Below are 14351 nucleotides of genomic sequence, written 5' to 3'. Positions count from 1 at the left end.
TTCCTGAAGAGTATTTCTGAGGTAGAAAGCAGAGGTGGTGAAAAAAGAGGGAGCTGAAAAGTCCAATCTGTCAAGCTCCATTTTAGAAGAAAGGAAAACTGAAAAGTGAACGTATTTAACATGAGCCATTTCCTGCACTCAGGAGGGAAGAAAGCACGCTAGGAGCTCTGTGCAGGAGGAGATCCGCACTGGTGTTATCTCTGACCTGCAGCTTAGCCCCAGTGTCTCAGCTGCCAAAAAGCTCCCATTCAACGTTGTGCTGAGTTCATCAATGCTCCACGTGTCAGGATCCTAACAGGAAAAAGCAGGACAGACAGTCTCTCCATTCAACCGCCTGGGGACCTCATGACAACTAAAATCCCCTCGCAGACCGTCCATATCAACCTTCGGCAGGTCAGAGCACGCAACCCCTTCAGAACCACAGGCTCAGGCCCACACCCTTTCCCCTTGTCAACATTGTCACTTTAAACAGAACATCGAGCCTTATCACGAAACCTGAAGTAAGTATGACAATTAAGATGGATTGCAAAGCCTGCTTGTGCTTCACAATTAACAATCACTTGGCAGCAGGTTCCACGCAACTGTTGGGGGGTATGGCAAGAACTTTATCCCTGCTTAGTGCTGCATTAGCATATTTAGTAGGCTGCGAGACATAATTCCTAAGATATGAACATATTTTTGTCTTTTTTAAAAATCTGCAATTAAGCTATAATATGTAGAAACTCTGCACCAGGCAATCAATGTGCAAATACCAAGATGGAGTTGGGGTAAGAAGGGCAAACAAAAGAAATGTTCCCCCAGCATCGATAACAACCTGAACCAGTGGCTGCTTCCAGAGCCACAGGTCAGCTAGAAAACTGTGGCTCTTTGCTGTTCATGACAAAATAGGGGAGCAGGGGTCTGGTGTTGCCCCACTGCTGCTGGCATCAGGTGAAACCCCTGTAAGAGCATAGCTACCTGCTTTAAACACACATATCTAAAAAGCAAAATCAAATCAGCCCCTGAAGTGACCCTGGTGGTTACTTAACAAACTAGGCGTTTTTCACAGAAAGCACCTTTTGATTCTCAATCTCTGAGTAATAAAAGATGTTGATAAAACTCACAAAGGCACTTTATTCTACAACTGTGAGGGTTAGTCCTCAAACTTCCCATTATTTTCCTTAGTGGTTGGCACATGTGCCACGCCGATGAGAAGGGCTCAGGGAGTGCAGAGCCTGGACCAACGTGACATGCCTAAAGACAACCCAAACTACCATTCCAAACTTCTCCAGTGTGCTTGTTGCATAGATTCGGGCCTACCGTCCAAGCCTCTGTTGGGGCTGCAGAGGGAAAGAAACACAGCCAGATCTTTCTGAGATAGCCAGGACTTTGTCTTTCTTGACATCTGGGTTGCAAGAAGGCAGGATATCCTGCCAAATACATTACAGCTGTGAGACCCACCTTGTGATTAGGACTCAGCCGAGGCTGAGGAACACAAGAGACAGAGGTGAGGAGTTTTCTGGCAAACAAACCTCACCCTCTACAGACACCTCTTTTAGAAAAGAAAACACACACACGTACACACACACGTACACACACACACACACACACACAAAGTTTAGGTGAGCAGCTCTCTAGTTGCATAAAAGGAAGCATATGAAAGTAACAAATGCAATTTAGCACACAAAGTCTTTCTTTACAAAACCAGAAAAGTAGCAGATGAAAGCACCTGGCTGTCTTGGCACGCCAAAAGAAAGTCTTAGCTGTGACAAAACAAAACAGGTGTACAGGTATAAAACTTTTGCTTTCCAATAGTGCCCCTCTCTTCACTGGAATGCTTTGACAGGTGCAGAAGTTCAAGTTACAGTGGGGAAGTAGCAAATAAATACACAGCATTAGCGTCTGACGTGCTTGCTGAGCACCCAGGGATGTTAATAACTGGCAAGGTACACTAATCTCTGATTGCAACATTTGGTTTACCTTAATCTGGAGGGACAGCTGTATTAAAGAGGGAATTATACTAATCAGTTCAAGGCCCTTGCATATAAAACTTCCCATTAGGCTTAAAGTACACCAGCTTATGCTCATTCTCTAGGAGCCTTACATCTGGTTCTGAATAAGGCTGCCTCTCATTTGCAAGGTACAAACTGAAAACAAGGGGGAGGGGGGCTGACAGTTGCTGGAGGATGGGTGATAGAAGAGGAAGCTACTAATTCTTTGAAATTTTTAACAGCACAAAACTAGCTTCTGGGCATCTTAATACTAAAAGAAAAAAAAAGCATGTGTTATCAACCCCAGGCCATTTTTTCCTGTTACCGGAGGTGACCAACATAAAATAAAATTGATGATGTCAGTCAAAAACAGCTAAGCACAAAGCTTGGCTTTGTTATCTTAAGTCAGAAGGTATGATAGGCCATGCCATATGGCTCTAATCCGTCCCTATCTCCCATCACCTAACAGGAAACCTTCATGTAGCATGACCTTATTTGGCTGGTTCCAGGTTAGGGCTGCCCAAAGGGGATTTTTCTGTTTCTGCTATATCCAAAGGTTTATGTTGATTTTTTTCTGAGCCCTGCAAACTATAAATCCGACTGATTACTCTGCACTCTTTTGCTTGACTGAGCCTTTACAATCAGACATCCCCGTTAACAATAAGCTCCTAATGAATCAAACATCTATGGCATTAGTTTCACCTAGCTGCCTCTTTCCCATGCACTGTGCTGCTTTGTCAGACCTGGTTTGATGAGAAAAGCTAGTGACACTTGCTGCACCTATTGATAAACAATTCAGTAATGAGGGGCATAACAAAAATTACCTACAACAACCTGATTAAAAATGACAGGCAAAGCTTACTCCTTGCCCTATAGTGAAGGTAACTCTGGCACTGTGGAGGGAAAATAATGAGGTAAAATAAAATTTCCTCCTTTACCACAGAGTTCATTTCTGAATGTGTGTTTACGAAGCGGTGAAAATTTTTTTTAGTCATGTTTTACATTCTTTCAGGCTATGTGATTATCAATAATGTTAGGAACTCCTAGAATTCAAGATGCTTCCCTTTCAACTTTCTGAGATTAACTCCCTGCTTTTTCTACTTAAATTTTCTGAATAACCTAACTAATATCGAGATCTTCACTTTCTTTCTCAAATGTGAGTCTAGTCATTGAGGAACTTTGCAGTACAAGTACTAATAATTAGTTAAGCGTAGCATGGGGATAAAAAGAAAAATTCTAACACACACACATAATTTTTTGAACAAAGTAGAAAAAATTTGTGGACAATATCACCTCCCTAAAAGGAATAACTTAACCTTACCATGGGCATTGAAGTTCTTTTTATTGGGGTCACCCAGAGGACCTCTGCAACCTCGAAACAAGCTTCTACCCAGGGGAGGCCAGGCTCTCATGAAAGCTTGATTCAAAGACAGAAATGTGTGGGTTCTGCAATTGTGTAGCAGCATGCTGGGAGGGTTTCCATCCGTGCACAGATGCACTTGAAAATCAAATATGGACATGAGGAATGTTTTTTGGATATGGAAAATGAGTGCTGATGACATGTTTATACTTCACAGATGGATCCAGTACAGAACCATTTTTTGTAAAGAAACAATATCCACCATTTGCTTTTTTTTTTTTTTTTTTGAGGAGCTACAAAATGGTGGCACAAAAAGTGAATATTCCCATCGTACATACTCCACCTGTTCCTTGGTCTTACAACTGTCTTCCATCCTGAATGTAATCATTGACTGTTGTAGTCTTATTTTTTCTCAAATGTTATCCAAAAGGATGTGAAAAAAGAAATACAATACACAAAGGTACTTGGAAGAGCGAAATGATTTGAAATTAATTTACTACATATGAAAAATTGGAAGATGACAAATGCTATTAAGTAACAAATGCCGAATTTAATCTTGAAAAATGCATTTTCTTATTGGCATATTTTCTCCTTGTATCTGATATCAAATCAATTTTTGAATGTCTTCTATCAAGAGTTTTGCATGTCTTCTTTATTCATTTGGCCCACCATTAGCCAAATACCACTCTTAGCTATTGGAAACTCTGGAAAATGCAAACACTTCATGTTACATTAATTTCATTTATTGTCTTATTGTTGGTACATTATAATGATAAATATTTCATAGTTATAAATATGAATTAAGATAACATGGAAATGCACAATATATATAAGATATGTATTTATAAGATAATTGAAAACATTTAAGTGCCAAAGAACATTATTAATAACATTGTTTGTAAACTTTGCTTCCTCAACAGAAGATATCAGAATCATCAAATCTTAATTTATTCCCACATCAGTAACATTAATTTGCCATTTCAGGTGTGAAATATTGACTAAAGTGATCCACTTCAAAGATACACAGATAAAAAAAAAAAGGTATGGATGTAAAATATGAAAATTAATAGTTTGATTTGTGCAGTATTTAACATATTCTGAACATATTTTCATATTTGATGAATATTTTTAAGGGTTCCAAATAATATATAACATAGTAACATTAAAATTAATTATTTTCTTACTATTGATCAAACTAATCTTTCCTGAGGTTTTACCTTTCTTACCATCTGTATTCATGACCTACTGAATTCCACAGCTGACTTTAGTGAATAATATTTTTATTCTAAGAATTAGTCTGAGGTTAAGAATTAAAAATAGAATATGAATCCAGGCAAATGATCAAACAGCCTGAGACTGGATAACAAAATCTTGACAATGTACATAAATCCGCATGTTCTTTCGACCCTTCGTTTTCTGGCAGAGTACCAAACATCAATCTGTGGTTCCCCGTTCTATGATCCTAACACCTTGTTATCATCCTGGTGCTAACAAAAGCCTGTGTACACCTCTCCAAAGAAACCAAGTCTTGATTTTTATTACTGGATTTTTGACACATATGAATAAGGCCAAAACCTTTTATAAATCCTATGTTACTTTTTGCCTGTATATCAAAAAATAAGTTTTAGTCAAAGCCTTACTGTAGTTTTAGAGTTTCATAGAAAATATTAGTACTCTACTGAAATTAAACTTATTAAATTTTGAAACAGTCAAAAAATGAACATATATCTTTCCAATTATAGTGCTTCTTACATAGTTACGTTATTAATCATCATTTTATATATACATAGAATATAGAGATGGAAAAATATTAGAGATCATTTGTTTCAATTCTCTTAAGTGTTAGGGAAAGAAGGTCTGAAACGTAATATTCAAGTTCACATAACAAGAGTGCAGAAATTGCTTTCTGAAGCTTGCTTCGAACATTCTGTTTGAATATTTTGTAATGATTAGTTATAGTGGACTAATTTTATGTTACTAATCACATTCTCTAAGTACTATATCCAGTATTATAATAATCATGTTGGGAGAACATCACACTAAGAGAATAAGTGAATAATTTTAAAAAAAGTTAATCATCTAGATTCTCCCAGCAACTAAGTTGTTGCCTGGATGTAAGGTGTTTCCCTCCTCTTTAAGGTCATTAGATTATTAGTGAATGAGTTAATAATGTGATAATACAACCAGGTCCCTGCTGACAAGCAGAGATTATGTAACTAGTAAAGATGCTATTGACCAAGGAACAGCTTAAATAAAGAGACTTTCTGGCTCAATTCTATTGCTCTACCTTACAGTGTTAACATACTGGCTATTCAACTACATCATTGCTATGACATTGTTTACCATCCAAATATTTAAAAACTAGAATTATAGAATCATATGGTATGCTTTCTGAACCAAAACAGATGAAGAGACTCTGGTCTCTGGAGATTAAGTGATTTGCCAAGATCAAACAGGTAGTTAGATATATCTAGAAAGAAGCAGTACAGGATTACAGCATTTATTTAACAAGCAGATTTTGTGTCAAGTCTATAATAACTAACATCAATTTAGCTTATGGAAAAACATGAGCAGACCCTTTACTTTGGAGGTTAGGCATTATATCATTGCAAGAACAAGAATAGTCACTCTGTAGAAATGATAATTTTATTTGATCAGCAGGTATACAAAAAGACCACACTCCTCTATCAAAGTAAAAGGGTAAATACCAGTTAGTACAACTGAATATCATGTTTTTGAAATTTGATTTCCTTTTTAAGCCTTTCCCTGGTTTCTATTTTTATAATCTGTCATATTTATTATGAAAATGTTTGAAGAAAAATATGGTAAGTGTTTATAGCATCACAGTTATCTGTAGAATTGAGCTATAGTTTTTTGGAGAGGTAGATTGGGGTCAGAAATTTTTACTTAATTTTTATGGAAAAAATTAACATGTTTATTGTAGAAAAATTATAAAGATAAGCAAAAAGTAAGTGGATAGATAAATAGATATATAAACTAAAATCTTGTATCTCATGATACCATGTTAGTATCTAGCTTTTCAGAGTTTTACCTGTGCAAATATGCACACATAAATATTTTAGCACAAAGATGAGGTCTTGCTATGCAAAGCATCTTTTGATCTGACTTTTGCTCCCTAAGAATGCATTGTGAATTACTTTCCCTGGCAAAAAAAAAAAAAAAAATCATCTTTTTGCCATCAAAACAGTCCAAGACACCATCATCTCTCACCTCCTCTGTTCGAAAACCATATTAACTCACTTCTGACCACCTCTTCAGATGACTTTGTGCATTACAGTCAAAATGAGCTATTCAAATGCAACTCGGGTTATGTCATTACCTCTCACCTTCTTAAGACATTTTATTTGTCTATATCAGAATTTCTCCAACCTCAGCACTAGTGACATTTTGGACCAGGTAGTTCTTCTTCTTCTTCTTCTTTTTTTTTTTTTTTTTTTTTGAGACAGGGTCTTGCTCTGTCAGCCAGGCTGAAATGCAGTGGCGCAATCTTGGCTCACTGCAACCTCCGCTTCACAGGCTAAAGCGATCCTCTCACCTTGGCCTTCCAAGTAGCTGGGAACACAGGCGTGCACCACCACGCTGGGCTAATTTTTGTATTTTTGGTAGAGACAGGATTTCGCCATGTTGTGCAGGCTGGTCTCGAACTCCTAGCCTCAAGTGATTCTCTCACCTCGGCACCCCAAAGTTCTGGGATTACAGGCACGAGCCACTGGGCCTGGCATGGACCAAATAATTATGTGTTGTGGAGAGCTGACCTGTGCACTGTAGGATGTTTAGCAGCACCACTAGCCTCTACCTACTAGATGCCGATAGGACCCTCACCAGTTGTGACAATCAAAAATGTCCCCAGACAGTGTTAAATGTCCCCTGGGGGACATAATTACCCCCAATTGAAAACCACTGGTCTATGCCAATAACCAAAATCCACAGCATGGCACACAGGACCCTGCATGCTAATCTGGCCCCTCCCTGCCTCTCTAGCATCGTCTGACTTGACTCTTCCTCTTGCTCTTTGTCTTCTTCAACCACTCAAGTTCCTTCTAAGTAGTCTAAATGTATTTGCTCTGTCCTGCACAAGATGTTTGTACATGCTGTTTCATCTGTCTGATAACATTCTTCATCTATCCATCTCCCCACCTTTTGCCTAGGTGACTTCAGTTCATCCTTCAAATTCCATTTGAAGAATCACCTTCTCAGAGCATCTTTTCTGACCTCTTTTAAGAAGTCTTAGACGGACGCGGTGACTCACGCCTATAATCCCAGCACTTTGGGAGGCCAAGGCAGGCAGATCATGAGGTCAGCAGATCGAGACCATCCTGGTCAACATGGTGAAACTCCGTCTCTACCAAAATACAAAAAAAAGAAAATTACCCAGGCATGGTGGTGTGTGCCTGTAGTCCCAGCTACTCAGGAGGCTGAGGCAGAGGAATTGCTTGAACCCGGGAGGCAGAGGTTGCAGTGAGCCGAGATCGCGTCACTGCACTCCAGCCTGGCAACAAAGTGAGACTCCGTCTCAAAAAAAAAAAAAAAAAAAAAGTCTGAATCCTTTGCTATGTGCTTTTATGGAACAATAGGCCTTTCTCTCAGACCTGCTATCTCCTTTTGTTTTAAGTGCACATTTATTAATATGATTGTTTCTTTACTATTTCCTTCTCTAGACTCAAAGTTCTGTGGACAGGAACCTTGGTATTCCCAACACCTAGCACAGTGGCAGGTGCACAGTAGAAAGTTGAAAAACACTTGTTGAATAAATGACTGTGCCAGAATCATTATATTTAATGGATGTTATAATTTCAATGAATGTACCATACATGCTCTTACCATTCTGAGATTGGGGTATATTTTGAAAGCTGATGAGGTAAGTAAGAAAGTTTCAATAATACCTTTCAGGAAAGGCAAGTCTTTGAGAGTTTCGGGCAGAGGTGTGATGAACCAAAACTTATGTTTAAAAAGATCCATCTAACCATGCAAGTGAAAGGAAGTGGAAGCAGAGAGTTTAGTCAGAAAACCATTTAAATCATCCAGTTATACTGTAAAAATAAATTAGGATGGGTGGTGTTGGTGGAACTGAAAAGAAAGAGACGATTATAACAGAAATTGTGAAATAAATACTGGAACCTACTGCTGTGTAGGACTTAGGGGGAAATGGACCAAGGTAGAACAACCCAGAGACAAAATATTCACTCTGTGCTTCTGACTCTGCCACTTATCATTCAAATAAGGAAGAGCGGGATAACTTCTCTACATCAAAGTCAATCTTGACTTGCAAAATAGTCAAAAGGGCAACAAAAAGTCATTTATAAAGCTTGAAGGTCATGAAAGAGTCCACTATTATTTTCTCCATATGCTCTTTTTTTTTTTTTTTTTTTGGTTTTGTTGTTTTTGTTTGTTTTGAGTCACCCAGGTTGGAGTGCAGTGGCACAACCAGGGCTCACTGAAGCTTCAACCTCGGGAGTTCAAGCCATCCTCCCACCTCAGCCTCCCAAACTGCTGGGGTTACGGTAGGTGTGTGCCACCACACCTGGCCTCAATATGCTTCTAAACGGAAGATCCAATACTCCCAAATAATATCATCCTTACTTGACAGAGTTGAAGCAATTTTCCTGAGCCTCATGTTTAAAGGTGAGAAGGGATGGCTGTCTCACATGTATGTCAGGCTATATCCTAAGGTCTCACTGGTATTAGAATAGTGGCTGATGGGGATCTATAACACTTCTATTCCTAATTTCTGAGAGTAGTTCCAACCCTGCCAACAGTTACAGGTGATATATGTTTAAGAAGAAAATATGTTTCTCCTAGCAACAAAAGGGTGTGGCTTCCTCAGACTCTGTCTTTTTTGATCCAAAAAACAAAAAGAGTTCTGGTTCAAATGGTGTTTGGCATTAATATAAAGAAGAGAATGCTTCCATTGGTGAAAGTTAAAAGCTACAAAAGTCTGCCTAATGAAGATATTGAATACTTCTTAGTTCACATATGCATGTTTATAATTTAAGATAATTGAATTTTTACAATTTTTATACAATTTTAGGTTATAAATTTTTATGTAATTTAAGATTATAAATTTTATTATTTTTATATAATTTAAGCTTATACACAGACCAAGGCATTGACTATTAGATATGATTTCAGGCATTTTGAGAGAAAATGCCCTAGACTTTTCTAAGTTTGATCAGAGAAATATTCTGAATGGAGTCTCTTTCCACTGTTAGCATTAGATATGTGAAGGTGTATGTGAGTCTTAATTTTTCCAGCAGGATCAGTTGTGTAATTTATATTTATTCTCATCTTAGCTGCACTAATTTATAAATACTAATCCTAATTAAGATCCATACATAGTAACTGGTATATAAATAAAGATATAACAATTGTATTATTTTCTATTGTTTACATTTTAAATTATTCATTAGGATTCAGCTAATCAAAATAATTTCATCTGTAGGCAAAGACAAATTTGGTTCACTTGCACAACCAACTAAAAAAAATCCTCTGAGTAGAATTTTAGCATTATAGACATGTTAAGTTTTTTTAGTTCAATCGAATCTGCCTAAAAGTATTTTCCTATCCAGCATGTTGAATTGCAGACCATCAGAGCTCTCGTTTACTATCTTGTAATGCAACAAACAAAACCTACTTTTGTTTGTTACTGGTTCCTATTGGTGACCCTGAAAAGATCAAGTTACATGTGACTTTGTTATTTTTCACTGGTGGTATCAATTCTTCTAGTGACAATTACATAGGGCTGCTATAGTTTCTGCTTTCACTCTTAAGGGGATAACTAGTCAGTAGAGTTGCCTATGAAACCCAACAGTAACCCACAAGGCACAAGTAGAAATTGCATATGCTCATCTTTCTTTATTATTCAAAACTAACAACCTCATGAAGGTTTCAGAAAATGTCATAGAGTCAGACCTCTAACATCATGGCAGTTTGAAGAGAATAGTGGTTTTATCAATAAAATGTCAGGGAAGATTTGCATGGTGAACCTCTGACTCTACTTCAAGGGATGCAATTAGATAAATATGTTAGATTTAGAGAATTGATCTAAAAATGTAGCTGCAGTCAGTTCATAAGGACTTCATAATTTTAATATTTATGAAATACATTAATTTTGTCAAAATAGGGAGAATCAGACAGAAAGAGCTGTCATGGGTCCTCACTTTGCCAAGCTAAATCATAAAGAAGGGTTACTAACTCTGCCACTGTTTTCCATGTGGAGACCAGATCTTTTTTTGACTACTGGGTAGCCTCTCCCTGGCTCCACAGAAGTTCATGTTTACTACATTTGACCTCTGCGCCCAGCACTCCCAGACCTCTCTAAGTATGTGCCTACTGTAACATCAGATGGAATCTTTCTGCCTCCCTTTGCTCCCAATAGTTTTAAATTAGCTGAAGTTAACATATTTAATTGAGAGCCACATTATAACATTGTTCTAAACACTTTGTCTTAAATTACATGAGGCACTACTGGGATTTTAAATTTTCAAGTCACAGATCATCTTGAAAGAGGTTACAGTCAATTGTTTAATAAAGTGAATCACTGAAACTTTGAGCTCATTGAGGTCATTTAAAGCTATATCCTATGATATTCCAGTTAGTTCATTCAGTGTATATTTATCAAGTCCTACCATGTGTAAGGCATCGTGAACCAGAACAGACATAGCTTTATGGAGTTCCAGGTCTCGTGATGGAACCAATACTTCAGAATTTGTGTTCAATTATAAGCAGATATGAAGACATTCTTTTAAAAAAAAGTTTGCTTTATTTGATACAAGCTCTCTCATCCCAACCTTCTACTCAATCGTTTCTTTAGTCATGCATATTAGTATTTGATAAAGAAACTCATTTCTAACATCTTTATATGGTGGAATTTATGATGTCATGGTTAAAACAATGGTCTTTCGTGTCAGATACGTCAGAAAGTAATGCTGCTTCTGCCACTTCCTAGCTTTGTGGTTGGAAAAAATGGCTTAATCACTCTGAACCTCAGTTTTTTCATCTGTAAGGTAGAAATACTTATTTTATTTTTTTGGTGACATCATGAGGATAAAATGAAACAATCTGCGTGGAACCTTTAGTATATTTTCTCACATCTAGTGGGCAATAATAGCTTTTAGTGTAAAGAGGAGAGTTTGGGTGCGGAAAATGTGCATGATGCATTTGGTAACCAATATGACTTAGCGGTACCAGTAGATACAATGGCAGAACTCTCTTCCACTGATAATGGGGAAAAAAGTAAATCTTGATGGAACCACAGGAAGCAAAATATCTAGATCTAGAGGAAGGAGAGAACTGTGGTGCTGGAGAGAAAAAAGCATCAGGAGTATCTTAGCTGGGGTTCCACTAAAAGCAGAGCCTGAAACAAGGAATAAGATGCATGTTAGTTTTCCCTAGAAATAAGAGGGAGGGAATAGCGGGAATAAGGAGGGTTTGGAGGAAAAGCCAAATAATGTTCCTAAAGGGTACCTAAGATTCCTGCCGTGGAAAATAGGACCTCTGAGAATGCCTAGTGCTTCTCAGAATTGCCTGTTCAAAAGATCGGTGGCTGGAATACTTATCACACAGATTGCCCTTATCACACAGAACTAACAGGTGTTAGTTCCCCCTATATTTCTGTGCTAGGCCTGAGGAATCATGAAGCAGGCTTCTGTAGCTCTGGAGAAGGCTCTGAGGCAGAAATTGGGATGATTCACAGTGTTGTGGAGGTGGGACAGCCTGGCACAGCCTAGGTTTCCTAGGAACTGTCCTCTAAAGCTATAGTGAAATCAGAAGGGGGCATGAGGCTCCAAACTTCTCTTCTACAAAGAGTCCTTCTGATAAGCCATGGAAAGCATCAGAAAGTGAAAAATGGTACTAGCAAAAGTGAATGCTTTCCCAAAGATAAATCAGATATTTGGTTTTCTGGTAGCTTTGGCGCTTTGGCTTAGTTTCTAGATTATTATTAATCTAGCCACTAGATTATTGTAACCAAAGTTAAATGAAACAAAATAAAAGTGCAAGGGCATAGAATCTTTCCCCTCCCAGAAGTTCTTACCAGGGTTAGAATCACAAGGGTTTTAAACTTGGTTACCTATATAGTCACAATACTGCCACAAAAAAAGATGTGGCTTCACTAACATAATATATCACTGCATCATTCAATTCTCTACACCTATAATCACCGAACACTCTAGTCAAAGCCTGATCGATGTAAGCTAGACTCTTCCATCTTCTCTAATGTCTCTATATTAGTCAGGCTGACGTCACAGTATACTGAAAATGACAAGTCACAACTTACCCTAGGAACATGATACAGGAAATTAAACTCAGCATTAAGGAGCTAAAAAGTTTTTGGTTTCTATTTGAAGGGGGCAAGTTGGTTGGTCTATCTAGTCTGACAGTAAAAGGTAAAATCATTTTAAAATAATAATTTCTGAGTAATTCAGTTACATATTTAATGCATGGCTGTAATTTCTATCCAACCAAAGTACTACCTAAGGTTGCCAGATGAAATACAAACATTGCATGGGACATGCTTATCCTAAAAAAATATTCATTAGTTATTAGAAATTCAGATTTAACCAGACATTCTTTATTTTTGTTTACTAAATCTGGCAACCCTAGTGCCACCTCAAACAAGAACAGAAAAAGAAAGAACTGCTCACTAAAACAGACCCTAAGTGTTTTGGAATGATGTCCCATATGTTTTAGGACTTTCCAGTAGCAGCAATATTAATAAATTGATATCTGAATTAACTTTAATGGTCTACATATTGTTTTCTTAGGCATGTTTTTAAAAACTTTTCAAAGCATTTCAATAATTTATTTTGTCACAACATGGCAATTTGTATCTTGAAAAAATATTGTGATGGTAAGAGGAAAATCCCATTTCAAATCATTTCAAATGAACTTTCAAAAGACTCTCATTTACTTCAGTCAAGTAAGCATATCTTAAAATGTTTTCATATTATTCACTTATTCTCTTATAAATAAAATGGTAATCAACTTGTAAGTCCCAGAACCGTCCTGCAAAACTCTTTGATAAAAGAAACATCCAAAAAACACATAGAGAGTCACATCATTTTAGTTGCAAGATTCTTGTTCCAGCTCACTTTCCAAAACAATTTCAGTCAAGTAGAAATGCTCTGACAGTCCTCACTTAGAATAGCAAATAATCCTTGCCTTTTCATTCATTCACTCATTACCTCTCTAAAAAGAGAATGTGCAGTTACCAGAATTTTATACAATTAGTGCTCCAAGAGTGTTTTAAATGCAAACCTATAAGAGGAAAGTAAAAACAAATCAAAGTTAATTGTGACTGGCTGGAACAAAATGCTTAAATCAATAGAAGGATGGCTCATCTGCTCATCATTTACCCATTACCTGGGAGACGAACACCTCCTGCTGTGCTTGATTTTTGATACAGATTTACCATTGCCTGTGTCCTACAGACACACGCTAAGGAAACCCAGACCTTATTTGGCTCCCTCTCTCATTATCTTCTTTGCACTTAATAACCTTACTCATTCTTATTTTATTATTGCTTGTGTGCTTTTCTTTGCAAGGTAGGCCTATACACACACTCAAAATTAGAGTTTTAAAACCTTATAAAGAAGCTAAGGACCTTACTGCAAAGCAGCCAGAGAAGGCACCAATATCTATCTATGAATTGCTGTCTTCCCTCCACTAATCATAACCTGATTATTATGATTTTTCAGAAACCCCCTCAAATAGAATACAACTTCTTTCACAAAGCATTCCTTGGGGAAAAAAATGTTCGTTAAAATATTAAGATAGTAGAATCGAATGAAGAGAAATAAAAGCCCCCTTATTTGGAAATATAAGGTAGTAAATTCTTTACTGAAATGGCGGCCTTTAAACCCAGACACAGTTTCCAGGTGACAGACTTTGGGGAACAGTGATGGGCAGATACCTCCTCAGAGTTGGAGCCTCTGGCTTTTGAAGGCCACGAATACTCTTCACTCTTATCAATGAAGACAAACTCATCTTGAGACCTATGCTGC

General features: G+C 37.4%; 1 long non-coding RNA gene across 1 annotated transcript in view; it reads right to left on the bottom strand.

Moving 5' to 3' along the window:
• Positions 1–3808: 3808 nt before the first annotated feature.
• Positions 3809–14351, bottom strand: part of LOC112636632 — a 58443-nt gene continuing 47900 nt past the window's right edge. The window contains exon 3 of the long non-coding RNA XR_003122208.1: positions 3809–4034. This is a non-coding gene — a long non-coding RNA (uncharacterized LOC112636632). The remainder of the gene's footprint in view (positions 4035–14351) is intronic.

This window comes from Theropithecus gelada, chromosome 12, assembly GCF_003255815.1.
Source record: "Theropithecus gelada isolate Dixy chromosome 12, Tgel_1.0, whole genome shotgun sequence".
Lineage (NCBI taxonomy): Eukaryota > Metazoa > Chordata > Mammalia > Primates > Cercopithecidae > Theropithecus > Theropithecus gelada.
Note: the sequence above shows the minus strand (reverse complement) of the source record. Positions and strands in the feature narration are given on the sequence as shown.